At 36.6% G+C, this 22500-nt stretch overlaps 1 long non-coding RNA gene across 3 annotated transcripts in view; it reads right to left on the bottom strand.

Moving 5' to 3' along the window:
* LOC136826935 (uncharacterized) overlaps positions 1–22500 on the bottom strand; it is a 334539-nt gene that overhangs the window by 127170 nt on the left and 184869 nt on the right. For all 3 annotated transcript variants that reach the window (XR_010849758.1, XR_010849760.1, XR_010849759.1), the window contains one exon: positions 2078–2199. This is a non-coding gene — a long non-coding RNA (uncharacterized lncRNA). The remainder of the gene's footprint in view (positions 1–2077; positions 2200–22500) is intronic.

Consider the following 22500-nt stretch of genomic DNA (forward strand, 5'->3'; position numbering starts at 1 on the left):
TCTGTTGGTACGTAAAATTCCACAGCTCCAAATCAGGCCTCTTCCACCCTCTAGCACCTTACCATTATTACTGGCCGCCTTTGGGTAAGGTATAGGGCCGGCTTCATCTAAAGCAAACACCCAACCAACCAGGGAGTTCTGATGTTCTTTGATTCAAGTAAAATATATTGGCTTGTCTCTGTAAGACTGACACACACTTACAAGAAACATTTTCTAATTACTTAATTATTCACGAACAAACTATAATCAGCTCTTCAACGCACAAACAACGAAGCGGAAACAAAGACAGTTTATAGAAGAATAATGAGAAAAACACTCTAATAAGAAGACAAAGAGAGGAAATTAACTTCGTTTAATTACCCTCATCATCATTATCATGAGATTAGTAAATTACACTCATTATCTCATTATTATTCCTATCAATCCCTAACATCATCAACATAACACAGCAATAATAATAATAATAATAATAATAATAACAATAATAACAATATGAAAAATGGCAACAACTTATCAGTATGTGGAACTATACAGACAATAAAGAGCATAAATAGGTCAAGGGGACAGAGATAAGTGAGGGGAGACAGAGAGAAAGAGAGAGGAGTAAAGAAGGGTAAAGAATCTGGGGAAAGAATTAAGGGTTGTGGTGTGGGTGATCTAGGAAGGAAAGGAGGAAGTGAGGGGAAGAGAGTAGGGAGAGGGGAAGGAAGAGCGGGAAGTAAACACAGAGAGAGAGAGAGAGAGAGAGAGAGAGAGAGAGAGAGAGAGAGAGAGAGAGAGAGAGGTGGTTAAGAATGATCTCGTGTATTGTGCGCGGGAGGGTAATCAGATGAGATTGTCTTGATAATTTAATAATATATGATTACTCGAGCGATTAATCAATTTCCCGTCATGAATTTATGCATGGTCAACACGGTATATCATTCACAATGGCCGAGGGTCCGTGTTTATATCAACTTAACGCAGTTTAAACTCCGCTTTGGCATGACTAGATGTACCGGCACCCTTTCTCTTGCCCCCCTCCAGCCTACCCCAAAAAGCCAGGCACCCCTCCCGAGGTACCTTGTCCTTTGGAGGTAGCCCGCAAGAATTACATAATCACCGATATCATAATATTTGGGCAAGTCATTTTGTTACTTATGAGAACTATAATCAGCTCTGATGTGCCTTTTCTTTCTACTCACGAGCGAGCGGCAGGCAGGATATCGGTTGTTCCTTGGGGATATTTGGGAGGGGAGGGGGGGGAGGGGGTGAGGGAAGGAAATGGTGCACAAAGGCCCAGGTAAAAGTCTCCTTTATGAAGTAATTATGGCTGTTATTAAATAAGATAAAATTAGAATGGCTACGCTCCTTCATCACGGGCGGCGGTGAATAATGTTCACATTTCTCAGCAGTATTTCATCATAATTTTCGAGCTGGCAAAAACTATCATCATCCATGTGAAAAACAACGTAATTAACATTGGAAAATTATTCAGAAGTCTAAACAAGATTGATGGATGAGCCTTGTAAATACAAACCAAGGAGAAAATGAAAGCACTTGAGTTATGGCAAAACTTTAAAATAAATTACTTTCCCTGGTGTCAATGTGTAACGCTATTCTACATGAACAGTCACCCGCGCGGAGCTTTTAATATAATATGGGAACACAAAGATTAATAGAGAAACGAGAAACTAAAATTTACATATAAGCGACTGAAGAAAATACTATAGTAATTATTTTTAGTTTTTACATGATGATGCAGGGTTTCCCCAGCATAATTTAAAGCTTTACTTGATAGTGAAAATCACGCAAGAAGCAGCTCCATACATCGCTCTCTCCATTACAGATATAAACAATGCTGAGAATATTTTCACCACGTGGACCTCAGACTGATTGCGTCACAAGGTAATTATCAATGATGAAAATAAAAAAAAAATAAGAGAAAACGATGATAGCTAACGGGTCGATTAAATAAAGAAATTGCAGATTTTTAAACACAATTTTACAGGAAGTTTTCCTTCTCGCAAAGACGTAAGAAATAGTTTGTTGAAAAACAACTCAAGTTAAAGGGTACTTGCGAAGATGAATTACTTACTACTGGACATTTGGCAGTAGGTGACGGAAAAGTTGAAAGGCTTTGTATGACAGCATTTTATCCTTCAGTCATAATCGGCTTATAACGGCCTCCTTTCGCGACAAGTTTTGATTTGTTGTTACCTATACGAAAAAAAAACACATCATTAAAATGCATCATTCACTGCTTAAATCATCCTTAAATTTAGTTGTAACATAAATTCATAATTTCTCAGACGTTAACATCAATGACATTATATATATGTAAAAATTCATTAAATATATATCCGTTGTTGAATACAGAGAGAGAGAGAGAGAGAGAGAGAGAGAGAGAGAGAGAGAGAGAGAGAGAGAGAGAGAGAGAGAGACTTATTCTATAATTCTTATCATCAAAATAATGCAATGTATAATTTGTGGATACCATCTGACTCTTGGTAAACATTTCCTTTTAGTTTTTTGGGCACATGTTGCAGGTGATAAAACAAGTTGAAAAATCATTGGTAACAATGAAAGATGATTGCAGTGTCGGACTTTCAACCTGAAATTTAAAATACTCTTCGGCATTTGTTACCATTTGACATCTCATGACGTGAAACACGACAGGAACATTAGGCACTGAAGCCTTTAACGCTTTATCTGACTTAAATAACAGCGGAATCACTAAGGGCAATTCTCGTTATTCAGCAAGTTTCATTAATATCTTTTTTTTAGCCCGTGATGTCACTAAGACTTAGCTTATATCATATCCTAGAGTTGCACCTTTAAAATTAGCTCTTGTGCCAGTGATGTCATTTAAGACTTTAGAGAACTTTCCTCGTTCAGTCACAGGTTTAAAATTAAGTCTTGAGCTTGTGATGAAACTTGAGAATGTAGTATAAACACTCTCTTCCTTAAGTTGCATCCTTAAAAGTCAGCTGTGCCACTGATAATACTTACACTTAAGCATTAACACTTTCCTCTTCGAGTCGTAAACTTTAAAATGGGGCTTCAACCAGCGATCGCACTTAAATCTTAAGCAAGAACAACTTTTCCTCTTGGAGTCACAGCTTTACAATTAGGTCTTCAGCTTGTGATATCACTTAACATTTCAGCAACCATGTCCCCCTATAGACTACCTTTAAATTCAGTTCTTCAGCCTGTGTTGTCATTTAAGCTTCATCATGAAGTATCTCCTCCTCGAATCACAGTTTTAAATTCAGATTAACAGTCAGTGATGTTGTTTGAAGCCTAGCTTTCAAAGCCTTCCCCTCAAAGAGGTATCTTCAAAATTAGCTTATTAAATGTGGAGAGTACTTTATCAGTGTATTAACAGTCAGTGATGTTGTTTGAAGCCTAGCTTTCACAGCCTTCCCCTCAAAGAGGTATCTTCAAAATTAGCTTATTAAATGTGGAGAGTACTTTATCAGTGTAATTAGGGTTACGAAGGTAACCTACAGTGCAGTAATGCTAGATGGACACCCTTTCAAACACAATCCACCCAGTATTTTTGATAGCGTGTATCTGCCATAAAAAGTTGCCTTGGCCACAGAATAAAAATAAGGGCTCTGGAGGAATGAAATATGGCAGTATTGCTGACTGTAAAAAAGCGAGGGCCTGCCTCAATTATGTGAAATAATCAGTTTGATAGCCTGTTACTAAATCCTTCAGCAGCTGGAGAAAGTAAGCCATTCATACCTTTAATTCTCTATCAGTTTTTCTCAAACCGTCTTTAAATTTTTTTCGTATAAATATACCAGACCACTTAAATCGTAAATTTCGCCCCTAAAAATACTCACTATAAAATCATCATTCTTATAATCATTTCCTTGCATTTCATATTACACTTAAGTTGGGTTATCACCCCAGGCTTAATTTCTTCGCTCTAATCGCACCCTCTTGCGGGCAGCAGAAATGTACCTCAATCAATATAACACCCATTTTACTTTCTTTCGACTTTTATAAGTCCTTCCCGTCGTCCTATTAGTGAATACTTTCTCTGCAAGGCAATTTTTCACACCCATTCATCTCTTAGTTCATTTCTTATATTTACTACGTTCACTATTTATAGAGCAATTATCCATATTTAACTTTTATATTATATATCTTCTCTATAATTCTTAAAACTAATATTTTTTTCTTTGTCTCTCTCTGTCAATGTCTTCTCTCCCTCTCTCCATCTCTCTCTCTCTTCTTCCATTATATTACACACACACACACACACACACACACACACACACACACAATGAGGCATCCCCAGTCTATGTTTTGACAGGGTATCCTTAATATGGTATAATATGCATAGATAATAGGTCGCCAATTACGCCGCTAGCATTGTTAGATTAGACAGCTCATTGTTAGCCGCGGGGAACATGCAATTGCCACATTATTATGATTGTTGTCCCATATCAAATTCCTTTTATTACAAGACATGTGGATGAATAATGGCCCAAAATGATGGTACATAATTTTGTTTGTTCGCAATGCATTTTTCTTCTTCTTCTTCTTCCTCTCGCGTTATCTGACATATTGATTGTTGTAATTAGAAGAGTCTCCCATCTTAGAACTGGAGGAAGGCCGGCGATGAGGCAACGGGAGGAGGGTGGGGGCTGCCGGTAGGGGATCAGGGAGAGAGGGCCGTTAAATAGCGAGGCGAATATTAGTGTTGGCTACGTTTTGTTTAACCTGGCGTTAATAATGCTTGGCTCTGGCTGGAAATGGATTTTATAGCCAAGATTTGGCTACAATGAAGGGCGGGGGAAACCTTTCATGAGATGTTTTCTTGAATAATTATCGGCCAAACAATGACTCTATTGGAAGAGAAAACCTTCCAAACGATATCAGCGGGGAGGAGAGAGAGAGAGAGAGAGAGAGAGAGAGAGAGAGAGAGAGAGAGAGAGAGAGAGAGAGAGAGAGAGAGAGAGATGTAAAGGGGGAGGGGGTGAGGGATAATAGTGTGATTCGCGGTTTGGGGAGGATATTTCATGAGGTGAAATTAGAATGCATAATCAAGATAAAGGTTTTTTTTATTCTGGAACTGATTTTAGTCATGGCATTATATTAGGAGCGGACAACAAAATCTCCCTCGCACAGACAAACGCAGATGCAGTAAGCACATGAGTAAATAGAGAGAAGCAAATATTAATAAAAAAAAAAGGCAGTGTTTGCATGCATTCACGGAAACATAAACAGATACACACAGTAAATGAATGAGTGCATAATACGAAGGAGCAGTTACTGTTAAAAGGAAGGATACTGATGCAGGCTATATGTCGAGACTAACGCGCACACAAATAAGAGCAGACTCATGCAGATATCTGATATCAAAATTACAATCATTCTAGGTTGTAATTCATGGTCCCTCCATGCCAATTAAAAAATTATTCTCTTCTTATTTTTTGATCGTACAAAATTAAAAAAACGGATTTCTTTACTTCTGAATAATATCCTACCAGGCAACTTCCAAAACTGCTAACCAGAAGTAACGTACGGCCCTCCAAGATAAACACAGAGGGACAGGAGTATATATATATATTTTTTTGGGATCCCGTGTTGTCGTCGACTGCCAAATATCATAAATATGCGAACGACGTCACTCCTCCAAAAACTGAAAATAAATACGATCTAACACAACTCCAGAGAAGATTAGCTCTCGAAAAATTCCATTATCCTTAAAGGGGTTACCTTTATTCCCTCCGATTCGAGGGAGAGCTGCCGGGGATAAGGCGGGGGAAGACTGGTCGAACGCCCCATGATGGCGGATGGAATGAGAGAGAGAGAGAGAGAGAGAGAGAGAGAGAGAGAGAGAGCTTATGCGTGTCAAAGAGAAAAAGATTAAACGATCAAGCAAAAGTAAGTGACGGCCAGCAGTGAACCGTGAACAGTAAAAGGGGAAGACCAAAAGATGCAGCCAAAGACACACACATACGCACAAACACTAAAATTCGTGTTTCTAAGAGAATAAAACAAGCAGCTGCGATAACGAGAGACAGCGGGTTTATACATTAATATGCAGTATATCACCGATACAACGATAACAATACGAGATGCACCAACGGAAATCTTTAATGATAACGAGATGCAAAATTAAATGAAGGCAGAAAAATTAAAAATATGCAAATAGCTTTGCAAACTTTGCTTCAAATATGAAACAACGCCGACAAAAATGTAAAATATGCTATTAAAATCAAGCTTCCAATATATCCCTCATTATAAAAAATATAATTTGACTTTCAATCACCCATACAGCTGACAATCAAAGAAAGCACACTTTTCAAACACACATTTGCCCTGTTATATAAGAAATGCAGAAACGCAAAACATGTAATAGGAAATTAACATAAATCTTGCGCGCTGGTAAGATCGAAATAGCTGCAGTAAATGCATAATATAGCCTTTATTTTCTTAACCCAAGTCTAATCCTTGGGTAATAATGAATCTGAAAAGCTGATTAACATGCGTTCACTAAGATGGTTATTTGCTTCTAATCCTTGCGCGGCCATGAGCTGTAAAAGCAACAGAATTTTGAATGGATGTCTCTTTTCCGCAGCCGTCAGCACGGTGCAGGAGGAGTGACAATCAGGTAACACAGCCACAGCTTACTTAGAAATATATCATAGCTATGGCCATGCACTTAATCAGCTCTCAAGACAAAAAGGTAAAGTTCGGCTGGTTGCAAGTGTCGAGGAAATACAGCACTAAGAAATAAAATTGATGAACAAGGCTGGAGAATATGCTACTGATTTGATTTAAATACAAGCTTTCGAAGAAATGTGAGAAATGTGACTGGATAAAACCTCATAACTTTTAACTCCTGCAGTAAAACCTCATAAAGTCTTTTATCGGGATATTATGGTCATCGAAACAAAAGAGCCTGATAAGTGTTGCTCAAAAGTCATTGTTGAAAACAAAGCACTTGTGGTGACGATAAGTTCCTAGTCAGAAAGTACTATAGCGTATGCCAATAAATATATACACTGTTATACTCTAAAGAACACGAAAAGTTTATTGACCAAAGTGGTCAAACAAAATTTTAGAAGAATGCTCGACGTTATGTGCGGTAAGGTCTTCAAAACACACACACACACAAAATGTGATATTACCATAAACGACCAAATTCTTAGGTAAAATAAAGGTATGACAACAGAAAATATTGCTCGATCATATTGACGACAGTGCTGATGAACGAAAGGCTAAAATTATTTCAATTATATCTCGTAGACTATAAAATAAATTTTTGAAAATAAATACATTCTACCCGAAGCGAAGGTATAAAGGAAGGCAAGGATATAATTCATATTCCTTCCAGGCAATGGTCTTTTCCTCATAGCATGTTGACGCTAAAAAATCTTAGATTTTGTTTTCTTTTAAATCTCGATAATCCTTTTAAAGCCCAGGTATCAAGGTTTCCCTTTGTGGCAATTTAGTGATGGTACGTCAGAGATACTATATTTCAAGAATGTTTCCCAATACAAAAGTATATTCTTTACCTTCGTGTACTTCCTGCATATGCACACAATGTCGTACATAAGCATACACAGAGAGAGGGATATATATATATATATATATATATATATATATATATATATATATATATATATAATGTATATATTTACTGTATATATATATATATAATATATATATATATATATATATATATATATATATATATATATATATATATATGTATGTGTATACATACAGTATATGTATACATAAATACATATTTATATATACGGTTTTTATCTCATTCTTCAAAGAATCTTTATATCTTTGATGGACGACACCATCACAAGCGTAAGTTCAGGATATTGTGAACTTATAATCCGGCGATATAAAAGTCTATGTTGGAGTATAACAGAAATAAACAATTTTGGTCCAGTTACAGTGTACATGATGGGTTTTCAAAACTTACTCTTCATTTAACTAATATCCATCTCATACTAACTTGTTTCCACTGTTTTCTCCTCAATGAAGCGACCCCTCACTTGCTCTTTATTAAATCGAGGCCTCATTTAGTCTTTATCTAGCCTTCCCTTAACTTGATCTAAAAATTTTCTTTCTCTTTACACTACAGAAGTGGAGTGTACACTGCCGCTGAGAATCCACAAGGAAAAACTAACCCAAGAATAGGCATTTTGAGTTTCATTCCCCACAGGAAAATTCCTTTTAACTCGCTGTTGTTTGGGCTATTTCTCACTCTCTCCTGGCAATTCATGCGAACTCAGATCCTACTCAGACCATAATTAACATCAGTGCTGAGTAATCGGCACAAAGGGTCTCAACTGTTCAACCACTAGCGTGTCCTTCGAGCAACTTGGATGATTTTATCTTATCTCAGACAAGTCACTCACTCAAGTGGCATTCCTTACTTCCAGTTATCACCACTGCATCATCACTCTCAAAAAATGCGAATGTTCTTAAAAACTTCCCTCTCAGCGCCGTCCATTCTCCTTCACTTCTGGTACAGGCCAGTCTTGGGTAATCTGCACTTGCTGTAAGTCGTGAAAGGGTCTTCAACATGTGCTGTTTGTGAGTTAAGTCTGATAAAGCTCTCCCACACGTGCTAAGAGTAAGCCTTGAAATGTTCTCCAATATGTGCTGCAAGTCTTGAAATGCTTTCCAACGTGTCATGTTAACAAGTCATAACAGGTTCTCAAACTGTGTTGTAAGCCATTTTTGAAAGGGTCTTCCATTAGTGTTGTTTGTCTTAAGAGATTCTCAAACATATAATGCCAGGAAGTCTAAAACTTTTCCCAAAAGTGATGTAAATCTTTAAAAGGCTCTCCCACATGACCTGTTGGCTTTACAAAGCTTTTCCCCAAGTAGTGTAGGTCTTAGAAGGCTCTCCCTCTTGTGTTGTTAAGTCTTAAAAGCCTCTCTATTCCTCAATATCCGTAAGTTTTGAAAAGTTCTTCCACATGCGATGTCATTCTTAAAAAGGTTACTTAACATGTGTTGTGATTAATTCTTTAACAATGACTTTCACATACACATGTATACTATCAGATGGTTAGAAGTCAACGATAATCTTTTCCAGTATTGGGTTTTAATGTACAAATACACACACACACACACACACACACACACACACACACATATATATATATATATATATATATATATATATATATATATATATATATATATATATATATATAACCAAAACACAGACCCATATCACATACACAGTAATGCATCTATTATTACGCGTGATTATGTATACCCATGCATGCACATACATAACAAAGAGGGCAAACTGCTTTCCAAGAAATCATCTTAGGCATTTCACTTACAATCAAAAGAATTTCTCGATCATTGTGGGAGAATTGCTTCATCTATTGCCAGCGCTGCCGCGGTACACCGTAATGATATAATAGATATAATACCGGTCATTTGCAAATAGAAACGAATGGCTTTTTATATGTTTACGTGCCACCATCATTTAAGCGTCCATGTGCCATCTGAGACACCGTAACAAAGCACGAAGGCTTACTGCAAGTCATGATACAATACCAAAGCAAAAATATTTTTATCGGACCAATAATAATAAAGGTAATGATATAACAGGCACTGGCATATAAATAAACCGCATTTATTTTCAAAGCTCCTTTCAAAGGAGAGATTAAGGTTACCTTGTATTACAGCTACCTCTAGACCACTTTTAAGCTAAGTGTACAACCCATCAGCCTCCTTTTGCTGGGGTGAAGATCCACTGTTATCGGAATATAATTAGGCAAAGATCTACGGACCTATTCCTCCCCCCAAAAAAGGCGTTAGGCGAACATAAAAGAATTCCAAATCTGTCCCAACAGAAACTACAGGGGCCCCACTCTTTAGCCGTCCTAATCTGTCAAGGAGTGATTCCACCTAATGGCAGACAGGCAGCCCATGGGAACTACCAGTCTCTACAGATCTGCCCTAGGAGTGTGAGCGATAGGCCTCAGTATGATGGTGGTTAGTTTGGAAGAATGACAATAATTATCTAACCTTGCTGATTCAACCATGAGCAGTAGTGCGATGAAACCCGCAATAGGCATAACAAACGTACTGCCTTTCATTAGCAAAGGATAATCGATGACTTTCTCCAGCATCTTACCTTACTCTTTATAATACAGTATTATCTATATGGAAAGTTTCAACCCAATATACGCCGTTCATCGTTTGTTTCATAACTGCAATGTAGTTAAATTCCCGACAATTGCAGAGAACTTAAAATGTCAACCTCTAAACATGGACACGCAATATACACTCATATATTTTTTCTCCATGTAACAGTAACAGTATACGTGTAAAGAAATCCATTATTAAACATGCTGTAGGCTAATACAGCCCAGGATTAGGCTTTCTCAACACTGGCCCCTGTAAAGTATGCAGAATGAAGGCACCTTAGCTCGATCTTCACTCTGCACGGTCGATATCGTCTCTCAGTTATATTAACCGTGTCACTCTACTTAAAAACGATCAACCACAATAAAATAAAATAAAAAATCCATTATGAAAAATAAAATAACGTTATACTTTGAATTCCAGAACATGAAAACAACAAAGTTCAGAGATAAGCAAAGAAGACCCTGTCTGAAAAATGAAACTAAATAACAAGAGGAATTAAAAAAAACGACTAAAATATGCATATACTGTATTCAACTAAACCGAAACATCTAGAAAGAATCCAAAAACTACTACCCATTAATGATCGCTTCCATGCAGTCGCCTCTATTTGAATAAATTCATGGGGTAACTATTCTTTTTTAATTCATGAAATAACAGACTGGCATGAAGGTCAAAATGCCCTAGCAAAATAACTTTTATTTAATATATCTAACGATATTCTTTACAAGGAAAAAATAACAGCAATAAAAAACTCCAAAAACCGAGAGTAATCGGTTCATCGGATAAAAAGAATAAAAAAAATAGTAAGTATTGATTAACCTTTCCATTTTAATTCCTTCGATCAAAAATGACCTACAATAGTGAGAAATGTGGAAATTTATGGTTAATAAATGTGATGAAAAAGCTTTGCCTACTCCAGTGCATAAAATGGTTGACTGAACGCACAGCCTATCTCAGATTAGGTATAATACGCGTTTTGGTTGTTCATTTGTTTTATGTTTGAATTGCTTTCCGAGATCTGTTTAGGTGCGTCGCTCGCGATAAACATCGTTTTGTTCATGGAAACTGCCGACGTTTCTTTGATTTTGGAGGCAACGATTTTCTCGTTTCATAATTTTGTTCTTTTTTTTTATTCTAAATAACAGACGACAAATGAAGAGCGAAAAAAAATCTCCCTCCATTAACTGTCAACGGTCAAATCCTATGATAAATAATGTTGTGACAAATTAGATAAGAAATTATTTTCAAGACCAACTTCACGTACATTCATGAGTTAATGTACGAAGTTAATATACGAATATGGTAGTGACCATAGTGGCCATTGTACTGTTTTCTCTGGACCCAACAAATGTTTAGAATGACGTCATAGCGTTCAACACACACACTGTATAAATACACTATATATATTTATTTATTTATTTATTTATTTATTTATTTATATATATATAGTATATATATATATATATATATATATAATTTATTTATTTATATATATGTGTATATATTTATATATATACATACATATATATATATATATATATATATATATATATATATATATATATATATATATATATATATATATATATAAAACTCGACTGTTTGTAAATCTCGTTTTACTAGCGGCAAACGTGTATATAAATATCTTACGTACGTGGAGACAAACAGATAGAGAAAAAATTTTAACGGGCGTTACACTAAAATACAACCTTTCCATCAAAAATGTTCACGCGACAACATGCATACTGTGTATCAATACTTGCACACATTTCCACAACACCTGTGTATCCTAATAGAAAAAGTAATTTTTTTCGGGATCGAGCCCTGAAGAGGTTATGTACGTATGTGTCTGCGTGTACGTAAGTGTACGTGACAGAATATGCGAGTGTGTGTGTGTGTGTGTGTGTGTGTGTGTGTGTGTGTCCATTTGGTGAAGTAGCCCTGAAGAACCGAGGGCTCTATTCTCCGGTTATGACCGCACCCTCTCAAGTATTTTGTTCACAACTTGAAGGTAGAGATTGACCAATGCATAGGATGAGGAAATTTCATGCCATTCTCGGCCTTCCGGCCGCCAGTCTCCAAGGGCGAGATTCGGTTACAGGCGCGGCATGGATGACCACCACTCCATCAACTTGGGTGTATAAATCAATATGGAACTTATGCGGGGCCTGCCTAAGGTTTAAACTTGCTTGATGGGCTCATGCAAGGTCCATCTAGATACTTCACTGTTCATCATAAATCCAACGTCTCTATAAAGTGGAATCACCTCGTTTCTTCGGCGGCCAGGATAAGGATAATGTATCGTCTATGGAGTCAAAATGGCACTGCCAAATGTATACAAAGTGGACGAGTCAGACGGAATAAAATCCTCCGCCGGAGGACGCCTCAAGATGGCGTAAGGCCCAAATGTTCGCTGTAGGACCAAGGAAAACTTCTAATTTGCACTCTTCGCCTTTCAAACCTCCTCGCGCCAACAATTTGTTTTTCGAGAAGAGTTTCCGAAATTTTACCCCCGACGCCAGGCACCCACGAGGAGGGGAGGGCGGGGGATGATCGGTTGGGGATCGTTGGGGTGTGGGGGAGTAGGTGGGGATGGAGGAGGAGGGTCTGTTTTAACAAAAGATATTTGATACACTTTAACATAGACCATATCGACGCTCACACACAAAAAAGGAGGAATGAAAAAAGTCTTGGCTCGAAAAGTGATTGAAAAAGTTAAAAGCGTTTTCGTTTAATATGTTGTGTTCTCTGCTACTTTCTTCCGTGAGATGGCGGGAGAGAGGAGAACAAAGGTCTGCCGAGTCTCGCTCAAGAAAGCCCGTTTGCTTTATCTTTGCGCTAAATAAATCATAGTACAGAGATCGCGAAGAATTTTATTGAATTGTTTTTAGCAAACATCTCGAATTGGTCTCCTTAGGAATAAATGATAGCAAGCTGGACCTTGATGAGAGAGAGAGAGAGAGAGAGAGAGAGAGAGAGAGAGAGAGAGAGAGAGAGAGAGAGAGAGAGAGAGAGAAATAATTAAGCCTCATAACGGACGGATATACCCACCCCCTCCCCAATCCTCTCACACACACAGCCAACCCCTTCACGATCCAATTAATTCATCCGGGGGCCCTTTTCATTTTGGGACAGAAAGCAATAATATATTTCTAAGACCTTTTATTTCCGTCCCCTACATATTCTGTCACTTACCTATCCATTAGCCACCTTTTTTAGACCTGGGAGTTGTTCTCTTTGAGTCTATAGCAGAGTTCCTGACAACATTTCCCCAGTCATTTGACTGGTTGCTTGGACTTCGGTTTTGTGTGGGATTTTTTGGCCAAAGGAAATACACTTGGTTAACAAAATGACGCTATACTTGGTGTCATTCTTGGGAAATATAGGAATTGATTTTTCTTTACGGTAGTAAAAAATGGAACGGACTGAAGTTGATGATTTAGAGGCCACATGCCGGCACAGGCTCTTGCACCTAGGTATCCAGAAAAAAAAAACTGGATTGCTGAATATTTTTTGTTTAAAATATTGTAAATTTCGAATAAACTTTTTTGACCTAATATTTCGTCGAAAGTCATAAAACAAAAATGATGAAGTAAAATTATATAATTAATCTACAATATTACAATACCATTCTCAAGATGTCTATTAATAATAAACATTTAGCTACACATTTATCATTCCAGGCACTTGAGCTTATCCGATTAGGAAACTGAACCTTATGAGCAGACTTTGCGGGCACACAAAATAAGCACCGAAAATCATTTCCATTGTGAAACAGAATGATAAGATCCGTCCAAAATAAATCTCAATAATCAATTTACAAATGTAAAATGAATATCTTACAAAGCTAATGCAACAGATCAGACACCCCAAAAAACAAAATAAATAAAAAAAAAACCCAAGTCTCAAAGTAGATTAACTCACACCAAGAGAGGGATGTGAATTTAATGCGGAGGGGAAAAGCATACAACGAGACATTGATTATTACTTTATCATCTGATAATATTCTAATTAATCTTAGTTGTATGCATGTTAATCTGCTAATTGATTAGTAATAACTTTGAAAGTGGCTCCTTTCAAATGAGTTATTAATTCGCTTGTATTACGTGCAATGAAAGGAGAGACAGAGAGAGAGAGGAAAAAAAAAGCAATGGGGCAATGAGATGGAAAGACAAGATCTTGACTGAGATGTTGAGAGTAAGAAGGGGAGGATGGAACTAATAATATTGTCAAGGAAACTGATAATATTGCCAGACTATCCTCTGGCGTGAAATCATTTGTCGGATTCTCATTTCATATTATAATCGGTTATTTACTTTCGGGGGAACTAAGAATTTGTGACTCGTGCCATTATTATTATTATTATTATTATTATTATTATTATTATTATTATTATTATATTATTATTATTATTATTATTGAACTGATGTTGTCTAACTTCCATCGTTTAATCATTTATCGCGTTCTCCTTTTATACCTTAATCAGTTACTTAATCTTTAGAAAATCACGTAAACAATCAATTTAAAACATAATAATAATAATAATAATAATAATAATAATAATAATAATAATAATAATAATAATAAATTATTATTATTATTATACAAAATTATCAGCTCTCAAAGGAGTTGACATGAAGATTTGTTCTTATGCATACAAATTTTATCTAAAAAAACTGCAGTTATGAGTTAAATTGGCACAGCCAACTATCTTGACAAAAACATGATGAATGCGAAAGTCAGAAGTCTTCTTTCTTCACCGGAAAAGAAAGCTATTGATCGAAAGGTTTGGTTACGTAACGCAGAAACTTACAAGGTTCTTGAAGAAATGGCTGTTAAACATCCTCGGAACTATCCTTATAAATTAGAGCACAGTGAAACAATGACTGAGTAACGTTTCCCTCGGCAAAGTTCTTTGCAGACAAGATCATCACCAAACTGAAAATATTCGTATAATGTTCATATAATCGATTCATAGGAGAATAATTGTGTAGCCAAAAGGCAAGATGATTAGAAGCACCTGTTCAGTTGTGTGATACTTGTGCAGCGAAAGTTGAAAAGCACGAATTGTTCTCTAGGTCACAAAGATGAATTAAATCGAAGTTGAAAACGCTTGATAAAACAAGATAAGGGAAACGGAAAATAGTGAATGAGTCAAAAATAATAAATGGTACTAAAGTGAAAAATAAAGGACCAAATAATGATAAGGAACGGAAACAAATCAAGGTGAAAGCAAGTTAGGTGTTAAGGAAACGACAGCCAATAAATCGCGCTATACGAAAACGCGGCCCCTGCTGGCTTTTAAACGTGACGACGTATGAGGAGTACCTCCAGCGGTGCGAACATCCCGGCATTTGTAAAAGGAAGAAACAAATTATTCAAGAGGCAAAAGGGCGCTGAGCATCAAGTATAGCAATGCTTGATAATAAAAACCAATGTAAAAAACTCGAGTACAGCGAGATGGTCAACCGATGTTCAAAACCGAGATGACTTGTTGGCGGAGCGCTCGCTCCCCTCATAAACGAGGCCGTTCTTTATTTCCCCTAATTTTTTGGGAGACGGGGGGCTAATCCGGGGGGAGGGGTGTTTAGAACAGCATTTTCCCTTCCAGATGCTCTAGATGCGTTTATGGGAAACAACGGGGAAAACAACGTTGACACTGGATCAACTTGTCCTTTTTTTCCCCCCCTCCCTTCGTACTTCAGAGTTCCGGACAATTTTCTTTTTGAGGCTCAACTTCACACAAAGGCGTCACCCTCCGTCCATTTTTCCCTTCTCTTTCTTTCTTTTTTTCTATTGGCAGTGCATCGGCACCCTTTTCTAGCGTCGCTCTGCCACATGTTCCCGGACACCATTTTTATAGGCATCTGCAACTTAAAAAATCTATTGGACACGACCCCCATACCTCCGGCTCGTCTGGCAGCCTACCGGGATTTCAGATTCTTGGGTCCTTTCGTTAGCAATGAAGCGACCAAGGAAGGCCAGGTATATTCTAATTGGATCTTTTTTTGGCACAGAATGAAGAGATGGCATTCTGAACACCTGTGATATATACACTGACAGTCTTTGTGCACGTGTCGGTGTGTGTGTGTGTGCGTAACAAATAAACAATTGTGATACGACGACCAACTGCGTGTGCGTTTTCTTGTCAAAGAGGAATTTTACTGCTCAGTATTATACCTTCCATAAAAAAAATTGTTTTATTTCAGAGAAACTGACTATGCATAAGACAAACGAATATTGTAAGAAAATTTCTTTGCACTACAAGATTTCCTTATCCCAGATAATAATGGATACCTTAGTTGTCAAGTATATAAAATACTCACCCACTTGACGCCCGCGCGTAATAACAGCTAATCGTACAACCAATTATCGTACATAGGTCCATCTAAAATTTGATACTAAAAAATCAACCATTGTAAGGCCACTTAAAACCTGAAGTGTCTTTCAAGTACAGCGATTGGTCCTCACACACATAAACCAAAGAATATGTAAGTAAGTATTAAGGTAACATATGCGAACTTGTAGTAAGTTTATCAAATACAAAGAAGAAGAAGAAGAAGAAGAAGAAGAAGAAGAAGAAGAAGAAGAAGAAGAAAAGGCGAACTTAGGACGCAAGTTCCATTCCAGATGATATATGAACGAGCGATTCCCCTAATTCAACTAATCGCGATTAGAAGTCCCGGAATCCACATTTAATCTCAACGACTCTTTATCATAATAATCGACATCTAATTACGACCCGAATACAGACGGCGTGTTTACTCTTGAGGAGAGAACATTCTGAAAAGAGAAAGAGAGGAAAAAATGCCGAAAAGAACTCATTAATTCTCCTCATTACCGGAAGTAGCCACAATTTACATTAACGTACTACTTATCGCCTTCTTTTGTCCTCCACTGATCGCTGATTATTTACTTTCCCTTTTTTCTCTCTCTCTTTTTACGGACTCTAATTTTTATCCATTGACGATCCCTCGTTGAATGGTGGGCGTCGCAATCATCGAGAGATCTCTAATGAGGCCACAAAATGAAAGCATCGCATTTTTTCCCTCTCAGATAATAAAAGCTGGAGGACACGGGGCCTTTTTTTAGCGTCGGCCACTCAAGCCTTCTCATGATTAAAAACCTCTTTGCATTATCAAGCCGCAGGAAAAATACCATATTAAGGCTTAAAATTCTTTGCAAATTCGTCGGGCTGAAAAGCCAGTTCTTTTTAAAACCTCACTAAAAAAAAAAAAAAAAAAAAAAAAATCTTTATAAGGAACGGTTCGTCAGAAAATGGAATCATCGAATGGTATACTTCGGTAAAAGGTCGTATAAATAGAATTTCCGATAAAGATATTCGTAAAAGGTATTTCCATTATTTTTGTCTTTTCATTTACTGCTTAGTAGAAAATCAAGACATTTTTTCGGTAATTTTCTTCAATAATAATTTAGCTTATTTCAGATTCAATGGTCGGGAATTTTACGGCCGCAACATCAATTAAATTCAACGAAGGTAAATGGGTTATTTTGCACGTGGAGGGAAAAACGATGATTTATTTTGACGTCACGTTTCTCAGGAAAAAAATATAAAACCCCTATTTTGAAAAACATGCGTTATTTTCATCTTGTAAGTTGTTACATTTATGGTAGTTTTATGCTTTTATTAAAACATTACCTTTTTTAAACCCCAACTATGCTAATTACGGAGAAGGCCTTGTCATTGAATTATTACTATTACATTATTATTATTATTATTATTGTTGTTGTTGTTGTTAAAACATTTAAACATTCAAATGGGCCAACTCTGAAAGGCCATTACCTCGCAAAGCAAACTTCCGCAGAACAGAATGATCATACGTGAAAAAGAAAAAAAGTCGAGAAAAAAAAAAAACGAAACCAGTCAATACACCTTTCGTAATATTATAGTCAGCGTGCCTTTCAATGCATCGGAATTCGCAAAACTTTTCGAGGCTTAAGATCATTGTGCAGCAGCGAAATCCAATCCGGAACTAATGCCTAATGATGGAAACGTGGAAATGGAAAAATATTGACGGAGAGATATTATGTTCTTCTACATCGGGATTGAAGGACGCACACATCTAAACTGCGCTGGCCCAAAAAATCGCGAAAATTCGTGGATAATGATTTCTGTACAGCCAGTTTCAGTTAAGTACCTTGTTAACGTTGCTTGTGGCTGTGTGGGTGCGTTTGTTTGTGCGTTAGTGCATATGTCCATGCGTGTTCTCGGGGAAATCGTTTCTTATAAAAATTGGAACATATTTTGATGTGACAAAAGAATGTTTTCACAATAATATCGAGTACTCATGTTAAATACTAACGAATTATTCTTGTCAAGATGTCATTGAGAAGATCTAAGTTGCAGATGTGACAATAATAATAGTAAATCACTATTATTTACTGTTCTTATTGCAACCATCAGACTCTCATAATGAAGGCGCCATATAATAAGTATAATCTTTAATAAGTAAGTTCCTGTTGCAAAAAAAAAGTTAAACTACAGTTAACCCCTGATATCTGAGCTTTAACTGGTCACTATTGTGGATGCATATATATATATTGTATATACATTATATATATATATATATATATATATATATATATATATTGTATATATATATATATATATATATATATATATATATATATATATATATATATATATATATATATATATATATATATATATATATATATATATATAAATATATATATATATATATATATATATATATATATATATATATATATATATATATATATATATATATATATATATATAAATATATAAATATATAAATATATATATATATATATATATGTGTGTGTGTGTGGTGTGTGTGTGTTTTTAAACATACTAGGCACTAAAGAATATATGCACAAGATAGGCAATTGATGTTTTTATGCAGCGTTTAACGAAACATGTCACAGGAGAAGAGCAGTGTGGATTAGGTAAGGAAGAGACTCTACCGATCAAGACTTTTTCGTGGAACAATTAGTGATGGCTGAAAGAGACCCAGAGATGAACCTCAAGATAATGTAATTCAGACAAGAAATGAATCCTAAAAAAAGGTGCAATGAAATTCAAAGATCTGCAAAGTCTTGAAAGACTTTACAAGATATCAACAGTGACTGTTTTAAAAGATTTGCAATTTCGAGGCATGAAAAGAAACTGCTAGACTGACAAAGATAGGGTTCTCGAGTCCTCGCAGCAAGCAGGACTCGAAACTTAAAAAAATGTCCACATTCGTGAATTGGCCTGAGGTGGTACAAAGCAGCAGTTTAACAGACCAGCTAACACGAAGTACAAGCCTGTGAGGAAAACGCCCCCAGATGTGTTGCAGAAAGACATAATGTTGATGCGAACACATTTACTTGTACTGTTGTAGAACTGGAAACATTTGCAGAGGTTTCATCCTTAACTAAGAGACTACTGAAAGAAAGCAAGAGGGAGTAATACTTTCACTTTCCACTCATCTTCTACGATGAACAAACCTTTAAAAAGAAAAAAAGTGGCCAAGCCTTCAGTGATTTACATTCCACCCACCCCAAGAGAGGTTTAAATAAAGTATACCAAAACACTCAAGTTCACTGACACTCACGATAAAATGCTACACATTACTATTAGGGACATTAAGTCAACAAGTCGGGGTAGAGGGGGGGGGCCAAGGAATGACATCCCCTAACCCACGAGCGTTATGCCAGAACTACCCACGGCGAGGTAGGTCATTTAAGCATGCATTATCCCAAGTAAGTGGGTTGGCCGGCTCTCCGCTCCCCCATAAGCGTTTTCCCCGGACCCGCTTATGTATTCAAGTGTCCTCACTGCGAGCACTGTTGCCAGCTAAATCCTCGAGGGGTTAGCGCCGTGATTTGAGAGGGGATTCCAAATCCCCGAATTAGTTTATCATCGCTTCTACTACAAAATGACCCCATAGAAAAAGATGATTACGAAAACCAAAGGGTGAGTGCTTTTGTATGTTCTTGAAAAATCCCTTCTTCTAATAATAATTTTTTTTCCTCATTCGGATATGCTTCCGCGGCACTTTCTTTTATCCTTTTCCACTTTTTTTCTTTATCCTAAATTTCTTTTTTCTATATCCTTCAAGTCCGTTTCTCACTCACGAACATTGTCGCGCCTTGTCCTGCGAAGGAGATAAAGGCAGAGACAGAGAAGCGTTCTATTTGCGGAAAAGATATTTGAATTTTATTATAATGTCCTCTGCCCGTGTCCCACTTGAATACATTTCACGCTACTTAGCATAACATTTGAATAAAGTAATAGTTTACGTCTGGCTTTCGCATTTCGGGAGGTCTTGGAATAATACTTTCGGATTTCAATCGCCTCCTTTTTAAGGAACCATTACTCGCACGCTGCCTCTGTTTTGTGACTATCTCGTATTTCAAAAATGTTAATGCTTTGCTTTCCTGGCAATTATATTTATGATAATTTTTTAAATGGATCAATCGTCTGAATTTGTGTTTTTCTTTCTAAAAAAAATCAACTAATCTTTCTATTTTTTATATTTACACGCTCTCATTTTCCCTATAATGACAATTTATTTAAAATTCCAAACAGACGACTATTTCTTATATTTAGGAATGCTTCTTTAACCAGGAATTATGACAAGAGTGTATTTTTTCAAGCCCCAGAATTTTTTTACATAACAAATAGATATGAAAAACAACCTGCAAATTATACATTTTAAGTAAAATTCGAACATTTGACCCTATTACAAAATTAAAGTATTCTAATATTGCCATTACTGCTCTCTTACTGGATATTATTGGGTGAATCGCTGCTTGGTCTCCATGCAAATGGCAAGTATGTCCAAATTGCCCAGAGCCACCGCGTGGGATAATTTCAATGAAGCTATTAAGATTATAGCTACTGGTGAATAAAATATGATAATCAAATGCAGACTGCTCAAATGTGATATGTAAATCTAAATTAATCTAATATGATAATCAAATTTAGATCAAATTGCTGAAAAAGCCTCGATGTAAGGCCCCAACCCTCCTTCGGGTCTTAAACAAGTCCGACTTTCTTATTAGTTCTCCTCCAACGTCTTCCAGACGAGAACATTTCAAAGAAAGGCGTTACGTAATAATGACGATGATTACAACAATTACGGCAATGATGTCATCAATTCGCCAAGAGGAATAACGAGACTGGAACGATTTTCTTATCCTCTCCCCATTTCTCTCTCTCTCTCTCTCTCTCTCTCTCTCTCTCTCTCCCCTAAGACTACCTCAGGAGGCAAGGCCCCTCACCCTCTTGGTGCTGTCAATCAAATTCCATTCTTTCTGCTTCCCCCATATTTATCTACCTTGCTTCGTCCTCCCTTGGCTAAACTCTCTCCGCGTTTCTCTCTTCTCTCTCTCTCTCTCTCTCTCTCTCTCTCTCTCTCTCTCTCTCTCTCTCTCGACTTCCCTCACTCCCTCCCTTCTCCCTCTTCCATTCTCTTCCAATTTCGTTTCTTTCCTTCATGTGCAAATGGTAGTTTTTATAATGTGCTGCGGATACCGTTGTATGCTTGCAATTTTCACTGAAATTGGAATCCATCACAATGACAAGGTGCATCTTGTTTTATTGCAGGCCTGGACCTGGCTCTGGCCACTCGCATATCAGCTGAGAGATTCCCGAATCCCACAGTAAACCTAAGTTATGGAAGTAGGAATCTCGAAGAAGCTGGGCATACCTACACAACCAAAGTAATATCTATATCTATATATGTATATGTATAAATGTATACACACGCATATATATATTGTATATATAAATTTATATATATATATATATATATATTATATATATATATATATATATATATATATATATATATATATATATATATATATATATATGTGTGTGTGTGTGTGTGTGTGTGTGTGTGTGTGTGTGTGTGTGTAAGAGAGAGAGAGAGAGACTGAGTGGATACAGCAAAGGAATCATTCTATCTTGACGGAATGTTGATAACAGAGAGTAGGAGTACAGGAATCTAGTTCAAATATGTAATAAAAAATATCTTCCATCCACAGAGGAGAAGCACATGTACAACAATACAAAAAACCTTCTTTATGGTCTCAAACTACTGTTCATAAATTCTGTGCACGGACAAGTAAATATTCAAATTTACTTTTTCCATACAAGTTACTCCATTTTAATAAACATTCCAGCATTTCACCATCAGGGTTCGCATCCTTTCTAGTGTAACCTCATTCATTATAATATTCCTCAAAATCACATTTAAGTTTTTTGAGATCCATCCATTTTACTTTTCCTAATCTCTTCTAATCCTGCAATTCACAAGCCTCTAATCTAATGATAAATCATTTCCGAGTTTATAATCC

Source organism: Macrobrachium rosenbergii, chromosome 41, assembly GCF_040412425.1.
Source record: "Macrobrachium rosenbergii isolate ZJJX-2024 chromosome 41, ASM4041242v1, whole genome shotgun sequence".
Classification (NCBI taxonomy): Eukaryota; Metazoa; Arthropoda; class Malacostraca; order Decapoda; family Palaemonidae; genus Macrobrachium; species Macrobrachium rosenbergii.